General features: G+C 42.4%; 1 protein-coding gene and 1 long non-coding RNA gene across 5 annotated transcripts in view; one reads left to right on the forward strand and one right to left on the reverse strand.

Annotated features, from left to right (window-relative positions):
* Positions 1-14,212: 14,212 nt before the first annotated feature.
* RESF1 (retroelement silencing factor 1) overlaps positions 14,213-19,650 on the forward strand; it is a 46,194-nt gene continuing 40,756 nt past the window's right edge. For 2 of the 4 annotated variants that reach the window (XM_071769220.1, XM_071769244.1), the window contains exons 1-2: positions 14,213-14,365; positions 18,546-18,628. The gene's annotated coding sequence lies outside the window, so the exon portion shown is untranslated. The other 2 variants (XM_071769227.1, XM_071769236.1) reach the window with 2 other exon arrangements.
* LOC139787651 (uncharacterized) overlaps positions 14,993-19,650 on the reverse strand; it is a 376,416-nt gene continuing 371,758 nt past the window's right edge. The window contains exon 2 of the long non-coding RNA XR_011722675.1: positions 14,993-15,080. This is a non-coding gene — a long non-coding RNA (uncharacterized lncRNA). The remainder of the gene's footprint in view (positions 15,081-19,650) is intronic.

Raw genomic sequence — 19,650 nt, forward strand, 5'->3', positions numbered from 1 at the left:
TTCCAGAAGGTTCCTTCCAGACCATGATTAAGATATGTTCATGTGACTCCACATCAAGGTATCTCTCATGCAAACTTCTTGTATGGAAAAAGATGTAAAACACCCTGTCATACCCTCCCCATACACCTCCACTTGCTCATCTACTTAGAACTTAGAGCCTAAATCACTTGTAGCTGCCACAATTTGTTCAAGTTACATGGTTAAAGTAGGTGTTTTGTTAAAGTAAAGGAGGTTAAATTGCCTTGTTACAAACACCATAAGATTAATCAAACAATATAAAAGAACTTATTGTGTATGTGCTATATGACATGCACATAAGAGATAATTTTAAAACACCACAGAAGTTCAGGGAATTTGCAGAAGGAACAATACTCCCTATACAAAAGCAGGAGGCTAGTAGTACTGGCTATAAAATGCCCTGTATTGCAGCCAGGCAATAATCCTGATAATCCTCCAAGCACGCACTAAATACCTGTGCTCAGGAAAAAAAAAAAAAAAAAAAAAATTAGTATAATCCAGTACCCCAAGGCTTTATTAATCAGATAAGCCACAGCCTTAACAAGTCAAAAGAGAACAAATATTCATCCTCCGTACCATAAGAACCATGGCCATCACCATGATATTTGCATTGCTTTTGCAGTGTTCCTGCAAACTACAGCAAGGGGAAATGAATATTTATTTGTCTTTGTCAACATCACTCACCAACTTGATTGAAACTCTTTCCTGAAAAAGGACGTTAGATGTTTATGCACTTCTGTATCTAACAGAAGACATGATTTCTGGAGAATGCACTTTCTATGTTGTAAATCCCAACCATACTTCACAGAAGAATTTGTTCAACTGATTTTTAAATAACAGGTCATAAAACACAATTTCATGGTCCTAAATTATCCTTGGCTTTTGGGGAATCAAATTAAACCATTACAGAAATCCTAGGGGAAATAATGGCAGCATTTAAATTTCTATTTAAATGCTTCTACATTTAAATGCTTCAGCATTTAAACAAAATGCTTCAGCTTATTTGAATCAATGACTAACAGGCAAAGGTACCCTTCAGAGCTGGAGTACTGCAGGCAGTTTCAGACTCCTTTCTGCAGCCAATTTGCAAATAATCTAGGCTGCAAGCTGACCCATGTAAAACAGTGCACTATCTAGCATTTAGGTAAAATTAAGTATGTTAAAGAGCATTTTTACAGAGCAAAGGGGCTCTGTGAATCTATAAAGATCTATATAAAAATCTATCAGATCTATAAATTACCCCTGAATCAAGCCTTGCACAGGCAAGGCATTACCATCCTAGCTTTGGGATGAAGTATTTCCAACAGAACATTGTGACTGGTGAAAATTTCCATGTGAAAATTATGGAAACCCAAGAAAGGAGCTGAGCAAATGGTCACTGGGATTGTAGCTCATAGCCACTGGCTTAGTTTTGTTCTTGTTTTGTTACAAAATATTCCATAAGTCTTTAAGTTATAATTTCAAGAGCCATCATAGAACAGTTAAAAGTCAACCAGACAATCAGCACGGATTCATGGAAGGCAGATCCTGCTTGACAAACCTTTATTTGTTTTATGACAAGGTGGCCTGCTTAGTCGATGAGGGAAGGCTGTTGATGTAGTCTACCTGGACTTCAGTAAAGCCTTTAACACCATCCCCCATAACATCCTAATGGACAAGCTGGCTGCCCAGGGCTTGGATGGGCATAAACTCTGCTGGGTTAAACCCTGGCTTCATATCTGGGCCCAAAGAGTTGTGGACAATGAATCCAGATGGTGACCACTCATGAGTGGTGTCCCCCAAAGGCTCAGTGCTGGAGCCACTCCTGTTTAACATCTTTATTAATGATCTTGATAAGGGGATTGAATGCAGCCTCAGTAATTTCACAGATGAAACGAGTTTTCACAGATGACACGTGAGGGAGTGAGTGTTGTTCTGCTGGATGGTAGAAAGGCTTTACAGAGGGACCTGGGCAGACTGGATCATTGGGTTGAGACCAACTGTATGAAATTCAACAAGGCCAAGTGTTAGGTCCTGGATTTTGGTCACAACAACCCTAGGCAACACTACAGGCTTGGAGAAGAGTGGCTGGGAAGCTGCCTGGCAGAAAAGGATCTTGGTGTTTTGGTTGACAGTTGGCTGAATATGAACCAGCAATGGGCCCAGGTGGCCAAGAGGGCCAATGGAATTCTGGCTTGTGTCAGAAACTGTGTGACTACCAGGACTAGGGGAGTAATCCTGACCCTGTACATGGCACTGGTGAGGCCCCACCTTGAGTACTGTGTTCGGTTTTGGGCACTTCAATACAAAAAGGACACTGAGGTGTTGGAGCAAGTCCAAAGAAGGGCAGCAAAGCTGGTGAAGGGTTTGGAAAACATCCCTTAGGAGGAGCGACTGAGAGTGTTGGGGCTGTACAGTCTGGGGAAAAGGAGGCTGAGGGGAGACCTTATCCCTCTTTACAAATACCTGAAAGGAGGTTGTAGTGAGAGTGGGGTTGGTCTCTTCTCGCTGGTGACAGATGACAAGACAAGGGGAAATGGTCTTGAGTAAGGGAGATTTAGGTTGGATATCAGGAGAAACTTCTTTACAGAAAGGGTTGTTAAGCACTGGCACAGGCTACCCAGGGAGGTGGTTGAGTCTCCATCCCTGAATGTGTTTAGAAATTTCCTGGATGTGGTGTCTGGGGACATGGTTTAGTTGTGGCTTATCAGAAAGAAGGTAATTAGGGTTAGCATGAGGCTGGACTTGATCATCTTGAAGTTCTTTTCCAGCCTGAGCAGTTCTATGATTCTATGATTCTATGCAGTGCTGACATGACACAAATCTTCAGAAGAATAAGCCAAGAAATCTGTAGGTCTACTTTTAGGGCATTTGATAAACTTCAGCTTTTACGACACTCCATGATCATAGTCTGATAGGTCCACAGATACTGAATACGCCTTACCAAGCTCTATGACAGTATATTAGCCTGTACTGAGAGCATACTTACTAAGAACGTACAGAAGAACTGGAAAGCATAACAGACAAAACACATCAGGGACAAAGAGTTTTTCTATGGTGAGTCCAGCTAGATCTTGCATGACAACAGAATAGACATACACAAACTATCAATTCAACTTATATGTATTCTGTTAGTGATTAATAACATAAAAAAAAAAGAAAGGAATCTGAAATCTTAATTTGCAAATGAACTCTGAACTTTTAATTGGAACTCAGGTTTTTCAGAGTGAAGTGACAGCAGAAATGTACTAAGGCAAGAGGAAACATTACAAGAAACAGTAGACCAAGGGCTAAAATAATGGTATAAATTGTTATCTAAGGTCAGAAGTTCACCCGGGTCACTATGTATGTTTTTTTTCAATAACCAGATAGCAAGAATATGAAACCATAGGGTAAGGTGATGGAAAGATAAAGGAACTGGTCAGGATCCAGAAGATAACTAGATAGGGAAAACAAAAGCAGAACATTGACTCAGCTCAGTGTTGCCTAAGACTCCCATGGAGTGAAACTAGTTACTAGATAGAGAGGCAAAGATTACAGTAACTGTTGACTCTTAAAGGCTATATAAGGCCTATCCAAAAGCAGGAATTGATAGCTCTGGGCAGACCAGCTGTATTTGTTGACTGATAATAAACAGAATCATAGAATCATTATGGTTGGAATGGACCTTCAAGATCATCAAGTCCAACAATTAGTCCTACACCACTGTAATCACTAAATCATCTCCTGAAACATCATGTCTACCTGTTATTTGAATACCCCCAAGGATGGTGACTCTATCGCTTCGTTGGGCAAACTGTTCCATTATTTCACCACTATTTTAGTGAAGAATTCTTTCCTAAGATCCAATCTGAACTTCCCCTGGTGCAATTTGAACACATTTCCTCTTCTTGTCCTATCACTAGTCACTAGGGAGAAGAGGCAAACACTCACATTACTACAGCCTCCTTTCAGGTAGGCTTAGAAATAAAGAAAACAGAAGTTTTGTGGTAGAGTACACATCCATGCTCCTGTAGATAATCCAGGAGGCCTAGACACCGGACTGATAAAAGGAGACCAGACAGTGCAGCCCTGCCTAATAGAAAAGTTTTCATAGACATCATACTCAATACAAAATAAGTTAAAAGAAAAAAAGAAAAAAATGCCATCCACTTACCCTCAGAGATGGATTTGTCAAATAGGAAATGCAACTACATAATAATTACACTCTGCAGGTACTAAACCAGGGAATACAAGATGAAATTATAGGCCTTTGGGTATATTTAACTGCTTTTGCACAGAAGATAACTGAGTTACAACAGTATCAGCAGCAGGTAGCAAGTCTGCAAGTTCTGATCTAAAAAGTTGACCATAGAAACTCAAGAGAATGATACTACAACAGATAAAGAACAAAGAATTTTTGTGAAGTATATTTATATTATTGCATCTGTGTAAAGTGAACATAAGCTGTAAGGAGGCTGTTATCCTGCTTCAGTTTAACCCACACCAAATGAGCTGTTAGTCAGGTGCTGATTTTCTTATAGGGAAGGGCAGTTTAGTGATAAATGTTTCTTTTTCCTTTCTTCGTTTTCTTTCTTTTCTCTCTTCAGGGATTACCTTTTTTATGCTAGTGTGTGTTAGTGATGTATGCATCAACTCCTTCTTGCTGTCTCACTCCCTCAATAGTCTTCTCTGTAAAGACAGTGCCATCCTACTTTTATACTAGTTTCATATGAAAGTTTTCACATCAATTGCAGGTTCTTTTAAAGAGCTAATGACTCTTTTGCCTCAGACATTTTTGGTTCTTTTGGGGTCCCAACAAGTAAGGCACAAACACGCTCAAGAAAAATAGTTCTTTATATTAATATCCCAGGAAAATAGTGATAGCAAGTCATAAAATTTTAGATCCTTTACTGTTGCTGGGAACCCCGGGATAACACTGCAACAGATGGTCCTCTAGTGGTGGCATGGGGTGCTCTACAGATCTCATCTTGGTATGGCTGGACAGCTGGATGTTCATCTGGACTGTTTCAGAGCTTTGATCACAATACAGGTTCATCAGTTCCAACAGCAATCAGGTCTGGAATGTGGCCTTAGCTTTGAGAAGTCCTTTGGCAATATACCTTAATATCCTTGTCACATTAATAAACCTACAGCTGCTAGGATAAATATTTGCAATTGGTAATCAAAGGCAAACAATACTTCAAGTGGATAGAACAGCACAGTACACATGTACTTATGATTAAACACATGGCTTAATTACACAATGATTAAATACACATCTATTAGGCTTGAGCAACAGTCATGTGGTAGTCATAATATGGTAGCAGACACCTGAATTAGATATGTGGATCACTGACTCTCTTCACAACAGTCTTATGGGCTGCCTACTACAAATTACACACTTAGACATCCTATACATCAGCAAAAGATTCTCTGCAACTGTAACCGTAAGCTTAATAAGTTTATGGGACACATGGGAGACTGGAGAGATTTTCTATCATAAGCTAAGGCATAGGCCTCTGCAGGCAAATGTAAGGCTTTAGCAGAGTTAGAGCTACAGGAGATACAAAGAATAAAATGTGAACAAGAACTATCAAGGTGTTAGAATTGATCAAGTAGAACAAATTTTAAAAAAAAGCAAAGCAAAGCCCAGGTTGTGCAGGTGAATGTCAGATGATAGGAAATATAACTGTTAGATCAGGAATGTCAAACAGTAAAAAACCAAACCAAACCAAATCTAAAAACTTTGCTTGAAATGCCAGCCACTGTAGGGAGTTGCTAAGAATGCCATTGGCAGAACTACACCAGCAATTTACACCTGCATGTATTGAAAACAGAAACTGGCTCTAGCAATATTGAGATTGGTAGATTAAAGGAATATTAGAATTAACTGTACTGATTTTTGAGGTCTGGACAAACAGGAAACTGCTTGACGTAAGTTCTGGTGGAACTTGGCCTCAAGTTGTGTCAGGGGAGGTTTAAATTGGATATTAGGAAAAAATTCTTTATTGAAAGAGTGTTGAGACATTGGAACAGTCTGCTCAAGGAAGTGGTGGAGTCACCATCCCTGGAGGTGTTCAAAAAACATGTGGATGTGGCACATCAGGACATGGTTTAGTTGGCATGATGGTGTTGGGTTGATATTTTGACTTTATAATTGTAAAGGTCTTTTCCAACTTTAATTATTTTACAATTTTATTCTACAATTCTATAAGTTACTTGACTTAGCATGTGGAGCTGTAGTAATAAGGCCTCATTTGCAATTCTAATATAAACTTTATCTTAAGTCCTGTGATCATGCATTAGTTAAACTTCTAATCTAGCACCTGGAATAGTATAGAAACAAGATGTAGACAACGAGAGAAATAATCAAAATTATCTTATACAATGGTGAAATGGATTAACCAAAAGATAAGTTGGAGTCATTGTACTGTTGAAGACTTATTCTGATGAGAAGTAGTTGGAGAAGAACGAAGGGAAATTGTCCTGAGAGAAAGAGGATGATGGTGAATGAAGGCTCTTGGATGGAGGAGGGTAGAAAAAAACAGAAAGGGAAGAAATAATTATTGTGGAAGAAAACTGGATGAACAGATGTGTGCATGTTGCTTGAACAAGTGCATGGACAGATTGTTGGGCCTTAAAAGGCAGAGATAAAATACAGGTGGGGTCCCTCTTTGGAGACATCCCGCTGGAGATGGAATAAACCAACTCTGTGACAGAACCTGGAGTCCTAACTGTTCTTTATGGTTAGTGCTATGGAGGCTAAGATTGGATGCAGGTGCACCTAGACTCTTCTCTGAGAAGAAGTTTAGAAAGCAATGTTTGCACAACTTAAGTCTTAATAGCAAAGCATTGTTATCAGTCTGGTAACACTGGTACCATTGTCCAAATTGGACTGTTAAAAGTGTTGTTTGGAAATTTCCTAGTACGTACCCCTGTTCTCTGGCAGTAGACTCACCCTCCCACTTCCCCTCTGTCCCCAAAGGTCGACAGTGACAAGTCTTACTTGCCAGGGAGTTACAATGCATCATTGGTGTCCCTGGTTCTTCATTGGAAGGAATTTTATGTTGATGGTGGGGATTTCTTCCTCACTCTGGAGTCTGTGCTTCGATTTATTTTGATATATTTTGTAACATGGACTTCTTCCTTTATCGCTTCTCAATTCCTGATTATAACTAAATCCACTACCTGTGGCTTAATTTACATTTGGTTGGATACTTGCTCTTTGTTCTCCTTGTTATCCTTAAAACTAGTTTTATCCAGCTCCCAAGGCTGCATTCCTTCAGTGACCAGAAATTCCCAAGTGATGATTTGTTTATAACCCTGGGGCCTCTGGTATCATCTTGTGCTTGTACTTTCAAGGCCTCTGCTATCATCATGCACTCGTACTCGTCTACACTTTTAGATCACAGACAATGCCCTCTACACAGAATAATGACCTATTTTCACTAGATACAGTTACAGAAATACATAAAAACTACTATATCAGTATATGATGTCATTGTACAAAGCTAAGTAAAGTTAAAACAAATTAGGTAATATTATCAGTAATCTGATTGTTAGGCAGCTGCTGTTACAGCTAAACAAACTAAGGCAAAGAAAGCCCCAGGCAGGCCAAGGCAAGCCCAGACAAAGCAAGCATTGACAAATCCCAGCCTTGAGGCAGCACAAAACAAAATCACAGCCTGTGGCCTCTGTGCCAGTAGTGGCAACACCACTTTAGCTGAGCTTCAAAGCTACACTGTCAAGATGTAATTTCCTGACATCAATTCCATTTGTGACTCCATGAGTTTTGCATTTATCAAGATATTGCTCCTTGATAACCTAGATCATGTTTTCTCTGTTGTAGCTTAACATCTAGTATTTCGATAGTGTTATCTGACTGTAGGGTCCTAACAGTCTCAGCACATTCCAATATGGTCCTCTAATAGGTGTAATGATTAGATACTTTCCTGTTGCAGCAGCCTTCAAGATTCACTTCATACATTAATGGCAAAACAATGTAGGCATACAACACTTTTTTGAACTACTTGTCCTTAATATCCATCTAATTCTGGCATGATACTGGTATGAGTTTAAATCTGATTCTCTTCAGGTTATGGTAGCATGCCCTTAATAATGAAGGACCAAAACATGAATGCCCAACTACTGTGAAAAAATAGCCTGTTGGAAAGAACATAGAAGGCTTTGAGGCATGAATGCATGATTTCAGTACAAATAAAATTTTGTTCGCTGTTGGAAGCTCAGTGTTAAGTGGAAGATGGTGCATTGGATGTGCATCCCTAAACAACCATGGGAACAAACTTCTCAGTGAGAAATCCTATCTTGTAGGCCTCCAAGTGAACAAAGCGGAGTGGATGGAGATTCAGATCTGAGCCAAGAGGTGGTGAAAGTTGAGAGTCAGGAGACTGGAAGATTATTTAAAATAAGAATCCATCTAAAGAGATTAGTTAAGTGGATGAGTCAGTTTGGCAAGTATATGTGGATCAGACATGAGAAAGCTCACCAGAGGAACAGGATTAGGAAATTGAAAAGAATGATAGATAAGCCTGTTAAAGAAGTTGCAAGCCTGGATCAAGTAATACAATCAGCAATAGCAAATACCTGTGCCCAACAGAAACAGGAAGATCAAGAAAATGGGAAAGGGAAAAGAAGACAGAGAAATAAACATATAACATTTGCATGATAACTGTAAACGTACCCCACATGCATGACTCCACAAGTCACTGACAGTTGGAAGACTTTTTGTTTCAAGAGCTTAGTGACCATGACTACACTCCAAGGTCATCAGATGAAGCAAAGGTTGCAAGTGCTGAATGAATTTCAACCTGACTGCTAAAGTGGTGCATGAAAACCAAACCATTACAGAGGCATTACAGACAAGAGTGAATAATAGCAGGAAGGACTGAAATTACCAGTTATCCCTGATCTTGACAGTTGATTGGCATCTGAGATTTAGTTCTTCCAAATCTTCTTTTTTGGAATTAAGATGCTGTTCTTTATGCCCTTGACTTAACTAGAAACCCCTTCAGAGGGATATATTTTAACCTGGGTAATTGAGATGTATCAGAAACACTCAGAGATACAAGAGAAAATAAAGTAAAAGATTGAAAGAGTAGTAATGATAGATGTAAAGGTGTCCTTTTGAATATACTTATATGCAGAGATTTGGGCATGTTTTTGTATTTGAAGTTAGTGACAGAACACAATTTGCAGCATAAAGGTGAAGGTTCATCTTTGACTGTAAATAGGATGGGTCTTCTGTCATACCAAATCAATGAAATGACATAATGAAAAACAAGCACATGTACGTGTGGACTAGTGAGACTATTCTGCTGTTTTGTATCCCTTAGATAGCAATGTTATTCATTGCAAGGCAAGGACTTGGGGGATTGGCAAGGAGTCAAGGACATGGCCTGATGTGCATTATCTAGCCCAAGCTTACAAAGCGAACATCCTGCCCCTGCTGATAATCATCAGGTTACAGTGACCCCAGCTTCTAGTTACTGCCACATCAAATTGTTTGATATGCAGCCACTTTATATAAAAAAACCCCAACAAAATATATAAGTGAAGGCAAGGACATACCTAAGCTAAGCCTCAACTGGACACCTGCCAGCTATTCTCATGGGCAGGGCTGGGAGCCGGGCCCGTCCCATCACCTCAGCTGAGGAGCAGCTCCTGGCATGAGGCACTGCTGGGACATTAGCCCATGGATCGGGGGTCAGGGTCACAGCCAGTGAGGGGAACCAGGGTCAGACACAGCCCCAGGATGGCCAGGCTGGGCCCTGGGGACAGGCCAAGGCCAGGACAAGAGGCTGACCCATAGGCTGGCACAGCTCAGTGGGACTCATGGCCGGGCACAACAGGGCTGTGGGAGCTGGAGATGGGAACTGCCACAGTGTCCATGGGGCAGGGACTGACAGCCCTGGAGAGGGATGACATGGAGTTCTGAGCCATGGTAAGGGTGGGGCAAGCCCCAGAGACCTCCTGGTGACCTCAGGTCTGTGACATGGATCTAGGTAATATTATAAAAAAATACAGTTTGACAGCATCTCCGTCATCACAGCAACACTTTATTTCAGTGGAAATATATTTCCCACCTATTATTGGTAATGATCAAGTAAATGAGGAGTTCATCTGCTGCCACTGCTCTGAAAATTATAAAGTTAATTCTCATTGCAATGGGTCAGTAACAGTGTTTGTGCCCCAGGATGCTGGGAACAACGCTGTTACTGATGGAAGTTGAGATTCTTGTTGGACCCTACATGGACAAAGTAAAGATAACACAGTATTGGGTGCAACTACACAATTTTATTGAACACATACAGAAATGGTAGGCATTAAAACTATAGTTGGTAACCTCTCTGGAGAGAGAGAAGAGAAAAGAGAAAAGAGAAAGAAAGAAAGGGAAAGTAAAGCATCACCCAAAGGTAGAGGGAGAGAGCGAGAATGAGAAAGGAGAGGAAAGAGGAAAGTAACCACCCAAGGATTCAGCAGAAAAGGTGATCCAGGTCTCATGGCAGAGAAGAGAGGAGAGGAGTGCATGTGGTGGTCCCATCCTAGGAGAAGGGCAAGGGGTTAGAGTCTCTCTTTGTTTTCTTACTATCCATTTCTTGCTGTGACACAGCTGAATTGTTGCTCGCCCTGACTTGGCCTGGAAAGTTCTGTTGAGTAGTGGCCTCCTTTGTAGTTTGCAGAATTCAGCAGAATTGACAGTTTTTGTTTTCCCCTAAATGTCTTTCCTAATTAACAGTATCAAACCTGGGCCTGTGAAGGAGCTGTTTTTTCTCAAACTTTGTCTCTCTTATGTCTTCTCAAGCTTTTTCTCAAATTTTATCCCTCTTATCTTTTCTCAAGCTGCCTTTTCTCAAGGCCTTCAGACTACTGGAGACAAACACATCACTTAACCTGATTGTAACAGAGAGGGAGAAAGATAAGAGTCTCATCACCTACAGGATTCCATGGCCTGGGGTGGCAGGCCAGTCCCATGCAAAGCTTCAGTCAACATTTCAATCCTCCTTCCTGGCCTCTCTATCCATACCGTATGCCATTTGTTGGAGGAGGGGAATAGTGCTTTCAGTTGCCAATTATCATTTGAGGCAAGGCCTGACTGGAACCTTACAGGTACATCACCAACAGTTTCTACAGTCAAGTGATACATCCGCGTGATGTTTCCAAGTGTAACTCCGAGTTATTATTTATATTTTGATTGCGAGGAAAATTCAGCCACTACTCATAGACGATGAGTGAATTTACAAAAATAACAAGGCTTTATGATTTAAACAAGTTACAAGGATTTATTTAGGATTTATACAATTAGTTACTTCGGAGAGAAGAGTCGTTAAGAAGAGAAAAGAAGGAGTACTTAAGATGTTATCACCGTCCGCCTGCCCTGGCCCCTGGCTGTAGTCGGGTGCGTAGGGTCTGTCGCTCCTGTCTCTTCTCTGTCCCGTAGCTGAAGCCGAAGTGCCGAGAGAGGGGGGGTCTAGAGGAAAGCCGCCGCTTCTCCTTTTCTTCTGGGGTTTTTACATACAGCCAAAAAGAAGAGGGGTCTCTTTTTTGCATAAGTCCCTGATACACACAGACTTCCAGGCTTCCCGGAGATGAGTTATCCTTATCTTTTTGTCTTTTTGGTGTCCTGCTACTTTCATTGTCTTTGTCTCCATCGTACACCAGGAGGCGACCTGCTAAGCATTGTTATCTTTTAGGTGTCTGTCAGGCATATGGTGAGGTAAACATATGTTAATTGACACAATGTTGCAACATAGCAGGAAGAGAGAAAAAAGAAAAAAAAATTGATTCTCTTCAAGAGACATATTTTTGTATTTTTAAAATGTTTACATCACCAAGGATAGGCAGGATTGGGCAAAGTAGTTGTTGGAATTCGTTACCACAAAGTTTCTCTCACTCACATTTGTGCATTATTTCCTGGTGGTGGTGGGAGAGGGTCATTTGGAGGAAGGATCGAAGTCTTCTTCACTGTGTATTTTCATCTCTGGGCTTTTATGCAAAAAAATGCTGATTAAGTTAGCTTTTTCCCTAGGCTTATCAGCAGCACATGCTGTTTGGCTATAAGTCCTTGCAATAAATCAGAAATATTTTGTTTGTCTATTTCTTTGTTCCCGTGTTAGTAAATTTAATGCTTTTCATCAATTCCCCCTTTTCTTTATAATACGTAACAATAATATGTAACAGCAAAATATTTTATCTTATTCCCTTTCCACTCTTCATAACTCATAGCAGATTGCTTACAACACCAAAAGACATATTATATTAGTACACATATCAATAATACCAGCAATCCTAAAACTAAAATAGCAACAAATAGTTGGTGGCAGCAAATAGGTACCAAAGCCGAGTACCCAAGAAGTAGGCCTTTCTCAGAGGTCCTGGAATCCCTGTTCCAACTGCAACACTTCCTTGTTCCAGTCCCATCCTGGAACCTACAGACTTTCTGTCCGCCTACCCATGCATGCTACAGATTGGTATTTGTGCTGAAGATAATTACTGCCCCTCACCCCCCTTGTCTTTCACATAAACTAATCATTAGCTTATCCAAAAGGTTTCTGAAGTGCATTAAGTAGCATCCAGACTGCTAAGGCTTTCATGTTTCCCAATGTGATACAGGCACAGGGAATGTAGGCACCCTGACTGTCCGATGGATAGAGTACTGGCCTTCCCCACTCTTCTTCCTCTGAGGGCTGAGTGGGTCAGACATGTACTTCTAAAAGTCAGAATCCAGATTATGACCATTCCACTGTGCCCTGATCATTCAGAATTTGACCCAATCTGCAGAGGGCCTAGGTGGCTAAAAATTGAGTTAACTGAAATTATAGATAATAGGAAAGCTATGCTAATGACTAGGAATTCTGTGTAACAATAAGCTACACGGATTGCTAAAATCTTTATATCACAATAATGCTATAATTGTATACGACTTTGTGGTCACTTCTTAGCCTTTCAAGGAAACTGAATAGAACCTGCCTGTCACAGTAGGGTGGAGCCTCATGACTAGAAAGCGAAAATAAAAGCACAGCGTTGACTCACAGACTCCTAAGCCTCACGTGAAGGCAAAAGATCGCAGTGTGATCAGCCGTTTGATCTCAGCAACAAAGTGGAACTTGGGACCGAAAGGGCTGATTTGCTGCCACGGCTTCCATCACAACCCAGTTCCTTATCCTGTGTGTCACACCCGCACCCCGACACACGTGTGAGTCAGCACTGACAGCTCACTTACACAGCTTAATAAAAATTACTTTCCCTGGCCATACAGTTATATAATAACCTTTGTTTCCCTAACTGCTACTCAGGATACCTAACTTAAAGCACAATCTATTCGATAGAGACTTGCTGTTTAAAATGTAAACTTAAGGCATTTGAAACAGATCATAGCCTTCTGGCAATTTTCTGATGTGAAGTTTATCTCTAAGTACTGTACTGTTTACATATATTTTCTTCATATGTTTTTTTTACCCCTCATCTACCCAGTTCGTACTACAGAGCCTTTCTATTTCTCATTCCCCAGTTTTTCTAATTGCAGGCCTCCCTGGAAGTCCCAGCTGGCCCTCAGCTCACGGATCGGGGAGGTAAGAACCACTGTTTTTCTTAGAAATTGTGGTGTGCCTGAAGTAAGGAGATGCGGGAGTTCTCTAGGGACCTGACAAGGCAGGCAGGGAGGCAGTCAGGGAAGGGGGGAGACAAGTCAGGGAAGGGGGGAGGCAGGGAGAGGGGGAAGACAGGCAGGGAAAGGAGGGAGACAGGCAGGGAAGGGGGGAGGCAAGCAGGGAAGGGGGGAGGCAGGCAGGGAAAGGGGGAGAGGCAGGCAGGAAAGGGGGGGAGGCAGGCAGGGAAAGGGGGAGAGGCAGGGAGGCCCTGAGGAGAGGAGGGAGGCGGGAGGGTCTCAGTCAGGAGTGATTTGAGAAGCCGAGGATCAAATTTGATCGCGCTGCACGACTCCCTATCAGCGTCCCAGTGAAACCACACGCAAACTTCTGGTCACGCTTGTCGAACTCTCTCTCCATGGTGGCACGGGCCGGACGCAGCATCTGAACTGCCCCCGCTGCCTTCGCACCGCTTCCCGGCTGGGCTGACCGGGATCTTGCAGGCTCGGGCAGCAGCACCTCATGCTCGCAGCCCTTTCACGTCCCCATCGGGACGGAGCGGGAAGGCGGGGATCCGCCGGCCACCTCCCCTACCCCGCTTGCCCGCCTCACGGAGGGTCCCGCCCCGGGGCGGGCCTTGGCGCTTGTTCCGCTGCTCTGACCGCGGGCGGTAGCGGCAGTGTCGGTGGTCGCGGTCTCCTTCCGCTTCTCCTCGGAGCGAAGGGCCGCTGGCTCCGCCTCTGAGCGCCGACTGACTTCTCCAGCTGGCCGCACCGGGCTCGGTGAGAACAGGCGGGGACGGGAAGGAAGCGGGGATTGGCGGCCGTAGCGAGGGGAAGGAGACGGGGACCGGCGGCGGTGCGGAGTTGCTTGACCCGGCTGCCAGGGCCCCGTCGCCCCTCCGTCGGGATTGGCGGTGGGTGGTGGGTTCTGCCTCCTCGGGCCGTGTTGAGGCTGTTCCCGGCGTCTCCCCCGGGTAGCGGGGCAGGCCGCGGGCGGAGCCGCTGGGAGGCGAGGCCCTTGCAGGGCCGCGGCGGCCTCCCCGATCCTTTCCTCGGAGCGGCCGGAGGCCTCGTCTGGGCGGCTGCGGAGCGGGGTCGGGCACCGTGAGGTGGGGCGGCCGGCAGGTAGGGAGCTACTCGCCTTGCAGAACCGGCGAGCATCACTTAAAATCCCTTAAACGTCCTGCGAGTGGCTGAGCAAGCACAATGAGAGCTGCAGGCGCGCTTTTCGGCTGAGCTCTGTGATTGCAGAAACATCCCTTCCCACCACCCCCCTCCCCCTCACCGATACCCTTCGGGAGAAGCGTATTAACTGTCTTTCTCTATAGGGTATTGCAGTGCAGGGAGATAGGACTGAAAGATATTATTGTATTTAAAAATAAGTGGCAGCGTGATGGAAGTTCCGTGTTTTTGTTTTGGTGGCTTTTTTTTTTTTTTTTTTTTTTTTTTTTTTTTTTTTTTTTTTTTTTGTGGTTTGTTTTTTTTTTTTTTTTTGCTTCAGCCTGTCAGGTATCACAGGATAATGCGGTAAGGAGCTGCTGCTCAGCTTTGTGCAAGAGGGACTCGAGCAGTCGAGTCTTGTGGTTAAACCGAGAAACTTGTTAATATAAATAAAGGAGAAAAAATATTGCTAAAGAGGTATAGGCTGCTGTTTCTTGTTCGGGTTGTTTGAGGGCTGAGTAGTGTAGTTGAAAGGATTACTGATTGAATGTGAGAAATTAGGCAAGTTACCCCATCAACACTTCTTTATAACCTTTCTCCAGATCCTTCGGGAAATATGCTTTGTATGCTCTCGGCATTGGTAAAAACTAGAGGCATCAGCTAGAACCTGAGGAGGTTTTCCCAGAGCTGGATGTACTTCAGAAGCCCATAGGAATGCTGGAGGTTGTTTTCCTAGAAGTTGTTAGGTTGACTCAACTCAACTCTTTCTAGGAGGTCTGTGGTAATGTCAGGCCTTTCCCTGATCTTAACTAGCCTCCTGGGATGACTTAAAAATACAACAGAACAAACCCAGTTCATCGTGACTCCCGGTAAATATTTTCAAGCTCTAGCAGCTGGGAATGATGTTAGTAAAACTTGTCAATAACATCTGAAGTTCCTTATCTGGGCTCTTATCATCCGAATTCCTTGATTTAGCCAGTGTCCTAAAACATTTACATAGATACTCCCGGCAGAGACAGCAGACTTCAGTCCAATGTCTCCTTTATATTAATGGTAGCAAAATTAATTCCTTTTATCTCGATTGTTGTGCCAATATGAAAATTCCCTTGAGTCTCAAAGCAAAGCTTTAACCAGTGGCCTGAAGTAGTTGCTGAAGATGTTTATCAGGAATTATCAGTTCGCTCTCTTGTGTCACTCACTGCATGGGTCAGGTGACACTTCAGACTTAAAGGTTGAAGGGCTTGTGGTGACTAAGCCCCTACTTTCCCCCACTCGAGCCCCTACTTTCCCCCACTCAGCAGCTTCATCTGGGAAGGTGTGCATCAACAAGATGTACAGTTGCCTGCAACCTGCAGAACATTCAAGTGAACGTCGCTCACACAAAAAACGTGCAAGGACACACTGCAGAGAGAAACTAAACACAAATACTGAGCTCCTGGTGAAAGAGCTGTTGGGTCTGTGGTTTGTGGTGTGATTTGAGATCACAAATTGCTAGTAATTGCATGTAGGTAAAGCAACTTTTCCCTATAAAAGCCAGTCTCGCAGCTGAGCTGACTGGGGATCTCAGTAGCCAAGTGACATCTGCCTGGCCAGGGATGCTTGACAGTGTGACACTGCCAGTTGCTGCAACTGCAGTTGTGTTGTCTCTAGCATTACTGTCTTTGTTATTGTTAATTTTTTTATACCTGTAGACAGGAATTTCTGGGTAGAGTTAAGCAATTTAAATCTAACATAGCAACTATTAGTGTATATTTTGATGCTTAATAGCTATATGCTTATCAGTAACCTCAGTGCTTGATAAGTTTAATTCTCTTCCTACTGGAGCCCAGGGGATATTTTTCTTGTATCTTTCATTTCTTAACATTGTTATATCACTGTGGTGTGGTGTTGTATATATACTCACATAAAACAGTTAATAGTAGGGCTGTTGAATCTGGGTATTGGACTGAAGAATCAGAGGATAACCCAGACTTGGCAGTCTGAACAAAACTGGTTGTTGCAGAGGATTCTGGGTGTCATGATGTTTGCAGGTTATGGCAGCTCTCTTTGTAGTTCAAGGTTAAACAGTATTTTGTGTGTGTCAGGAAATAGTCTATTATCTGCTGTTTAGGCAGAATAAGACATTACAGCATGTTTCATATCAATTCTGGTATGGATTATTTTGGTTTCTTGATTAATAGTAGCTAAAACTTTCTCCTCTTGATTGGTCTGCCAGGTTTTTAGAAGAACTTCTATTTAGTAATTTCAGTTCTGTTTTCTACTTAAAACACAGATGCTTTTTTCGCTCTACCCCCTTCCTGCCACTCTTCAACAAATATACTTAAATATTAATTAAATAATACTCATATCTGTAGGAGACTGTCCTTCACAAACACTGGCTTTTTAAAAGCCATCAAGTTATTGTCATATGTGTTTTCTGTAGGCAAGTGTGTTTTAGTAGTAATAGTATTTTTTGCATCTGCTTCTAAAAGTTAGACAAAACAATGTTGCCCAGCTCTTAATTTTTCCTCAAAAAAAAAAAAAAATTATAAGAGGCCTGTTGTGTTTGCCTAAGCACCACTGATGAAGTAAAAGTGTGATGGTGCACTTCGCTAAGTTGAGGGTGGGCTTACTACAACCTTTTGAGCCACCACCTGTCCTGCTGACTTTTGACAGTGGCTTGCAAAAAAGGGAAGTGGTTTCTTAAATCTCCTATGTGCTGAGCTGGCTCAGTTTCACTTGATGCAACTGTGAGCGATAGATCAGGGGGTTGGAGATGTGCGACTTCATCACAGTGTTAGTGGTCTCTCCTGGTCCTAATCAGTGTAATCAATGCAATATTTGATTGAAAAATAAAGTCAGGAGGGAAGGCTGAAGACAGCAGAGTAAAGGGAGCAGAAGGCCAAGAAGGTGCCATTCAGCTATGTTAACTTCTAGAGCAGCTCATGCTTTGCTAAGCCTGAATAAAGGGCTTTTGAGAAACTGGAGAGCCTGGTGGTGACTCTTAGGAGGGGGGTTGGGGGGGAAGGCAAGGAAAAATGGTGATAACACATTATGGTTGTTAGTGTCAGATGGTTGCTATTTGCCTGCATGAACTGATACTGGACACTAATAAAAGGAAGCTGTTTTTTCACAGCGAGTTGGATGTCAAAACCTGACAGAAGGTTGTCTGATATATTTTTAGTAATCAGGGACATTGGAGACTGTCCAGTGCTGGTGTTGGTATAGATTATTGGTACTTTGGTAAAGTAGCAGTTGCAGCATAGTACATCTTTTAATGAACACCACCAGGAGTACCATATCCAGTTCTGGAGCCCCTAACACAAGGAGGTCATGGAGCTCTTGGACCAAGTCCAGACAAAGGCAGCAAAGATGATCAGAGTACTGGAGCACCTGTCCTGTGAGGACAGGCTGAGACAGCTGGGGTTTTTCAGCCTGGAGAAGTCTCCAAGGATACATATAACAGCCTTCCAGTACCTGAAGGAGTGTACAGGAAAGCAGGGGGGGGGACTTTTTACAGGGGCATGTAGTGATCAGACAAGGGTTAGTGGTTTCAAACTGGAAGAGGGTAGATTTAGATTAGATATTGAGAGGAAATTCTTTGATATGAGGGTGTTGAGATTTGAAGAGGTTGCCCAAGGAAGCTGTGGCTGCTCCCTCCCTGGAAGTGTTCAAAGCCAGGTTGAATGGGGCTTTGGGCAACCTGGTCTAGTGGGAGGTGTCCCTGCCCATAGCAGGGGGGTTTGAACTAGATGATCTTTAGGTTTAGGGTCCCTCCCAACCTAAACCATTCTATGACTTTGTGTTTTTCCTTCTGTAGGTGCAAAGACCAGTAAGGAGCTCCTGCTCTTTTCCTGAGTGCTATGAATCTGTTGGAAGAGACTCGTTAAGAAGATTGCCGAAGTAAGTGATCTTAATAAAAAAAACCCAAAACAAAAAACCAAAGGAAATATGTAATAATTTTACTATTTATTTATATGATCCATATCGACTGTCTGTATAGTCTTGTTTGTCCTGAAGTGCCACAAACAGCAGCATCAGAGCAACTGAAGAGGTAGAAATGCAGAAGAAAATCGGGTTGAGGAAAATGTAAACTTCTTAACCTGCCTTTCCCATTAGAAGTATTTTTAATCTATATTTAGTATTGTTACAGCCACAGTTGTTTGTTTGTTTGTTTTTTAAGGTCTAATACTTTCTCCTTGCTGATGAAACGAATTTTTGCTTTTTCACACATTTAATTCATATGCACTACTAGGATCTTTCTGCCTATTACTGTATTTCTGATAAACATGAGAGTTGTGAATTCTCAGTAGTCTCAAAACTGCAAAATACAGGGAACATATAAACCAAAAATCCTGTAGGATTTATATTTGGAGGAACTGCAAGGAAGACCATTTATTGAGTGGAGGTGTGATGGTGTAACTTACAGTATATGGGGAAACTTTACACATCAGCACAGAAGGAAGTCATTATCACAGCACAGGCAAATCACAGTTTTAAAAAAACCCCACTCCTGTGATCTTGAGGCTAGCAGTGTGCCTTATTGCTGGTATAAATGGCCCCCATAAAATGGAGATAGGCCAGAGAGCTCTTCAAGTATGTGCTGGTGAAAGATTGTGATTATTCTCTGTGTCTGAAACTCAATTGCCTTCTTAATATGCACTTTAGCCAGTGTTTTCTATGTAGATTGCAAACTTTTCTCTGGTTAGTAGTCATTAGATGCTGAATGATTTTAGAGCAATACTTCTTCAAGAAGGTACAACTATATAGGATGTAATACAGTTATTTGAATGGGCCTTAAAACTTGTAGGGAGCTTAAGAGGTCTTTGGAGATAAAAGCACATTTCATGGTTGCTTTGCATTTCGCAGTGGTTTCCATAAAGCATGATAAATAGAGATCCGCAGCAGTAACATAGGGGTGTATT

This window comes from Heliangelus exortis, chromosome 1 (assembly GCF_036169615.1).
Source record: "Heliangelus exortis chromosome 1, bHelExo1.hap1, whole genome shotgun sequence".
Lineage (NCBI taxonomy): Eukaryota > Metazoa > Chordata > Aves > Apodiformes > Trochilidae > Heliangelus > Heliangelus exortis.